This window comes from Phytophthora infestans, genomic scaffold (assembly GCF_000142945.1).
Source record: "Phytophthora infestans T30-4 supercont1.9 genomic scaffold, whole genome shotgun sequence".
Lineage (NCBI taxonomy): Eukaryota > Oomycota > Peronosporomycetes > Peronosporales > Peronosporaceae > Phytophthora > Phytophthora infestans.
In genome coordinates this window covers 1964751-1966411 of record NW_003303750.1, presented here as the reverse complement: position 1 = coordinate 1966411, position 1661 = coordinate 1964751, and positions in this window count along the sequence as shown.

Sequence of the window (1661 nt, the reverse complement as noted above, 5' to 3'; positions counted from 1 at the left end):
CAGCTCCGAGCCGCGTTCCTCCCGGCGAACTACGAGTACCGGCCAGCGTTCGCGCTTCCTTCGCGTGTAAACAGGAAGACGCGAACTGCACGAGTATGTGCAAGAGATACGGGAGCTCACGGCGTCCCTAGTTGGAAGCCCACTCAACGAGCACATCAAGATGACTGTGTTCATGGACGGCCTTCGAGTGGGCCCCGCACGCACTCAGCTGTTCCGGGTGCAGTCAAGCACCCTTGAAGAGGCAATTCAAGTGGCTCTTCAAGAAGAGTACAGCCATCGCCAGGCGCGTACGCCGGCCTCAGCATGGCCTGGGAGCTCCTTGTCGGCTCCCGGTCGAACAAGCCCCAACGGACCAGTTCCCATGGAACTCGGGTCCGCCGAACAGCGTGACGTCCGCTGCTTCGGCTGCGGGAAGCTAGGCCACTTCAAGCGTGACTGCCCTGCGAAGAGACACCGCACGTGGACTTTCCCCAAGCCCATCTTCAAGAGTCGCTGGCAGAAGCCAGGATCCCGGGGACAGGGGAACGCCAGAGACCAGTAGGGGCGCGGCGCCCTACTAAGGAAGAACTAAGCCTTCGTGAGAGGTGAGCGGGTGGCGCGTACCACGGGGACTTAGCCCCTGAGAGGCTTCGCACTCTCGAATCGGCAAAGAGCAGTGGCGGGTGGCTTGTAGTACACGGATGTGTACGGGGCTACGATCACCCTTTAAATATTTTTCAATTCTGGGGCGTCAAAGAGCTTCGCACGCCGCCAGACAGTTGCACGTAATAGCAACAAGTTTTCCGATGTTTTGAGAGAAAGCAAGGGCAACGGGATGGTGTCAGTGCGACTGGCCGACGGGAAGGTCGTCACTGTCCCCAACGTCCAAGTGGATCTGGCCGTCAAGTTTGAGGACTTTGACAGCCTCGAACAGTTCACTGTTCTCGATATGGATCCATATGATATAATCCTGGGCATGCCCTGGCTTTAGAAGCACGAGCCCTGGATCGACTGGCGAGGCAAGGCAATTGGTGCCAGCCTCCCTGCGCAGTCCGACAGAGCATTGGTGAGTCATGTTCCCACCTCTGTCAGGACCCGGGGCGCCCGCAAGGGTTGCATGGGTTGCATGGGTACCGAAGCATCCAGCAGATGCGTGGGAGTCGTCGACGTATATGACGACTCCGAGGACGCTTCGATGGTGGCGGCGCCCAGAGGAGGCGCTGACCCAGTGGGTAACTTAGGTCCACAAGCGGGTAACATAGTTCCACAGACAGCTGCAGCTGTCACGAACGCTGGTAATAGCGTGTACAAGGTGGGTAACAAAGCTCCACACACGGTCGCCCAGACCATAACTGAAGAGGAAGACGCAGGTTGCGCTTCCTGTGTGGGCAACATAGTATCACACGAGGCCTCGAGTGCCTCGGATGTCGGCACCACGAAATCTCCAGATGTGAATTGCGAAGTTCCACGTTGCGGTCGCCGTCGATGACGGTGTCGCTTCAAGCGACTCGGAGTCCAGGCCCGGACTCCTCCGACACGGCCGGTGGAAGAGTGCTATCACATCTTCGATGGCGAAACTGCTTTACCCGTCAAGACATCTGGTGTCCACTTGGAGCCGTTGCCAGAGGTTGCAGAGATACTGAACCTCGAGTCCCCTCGAAAGGCAAGCCGTTACAGGCAGA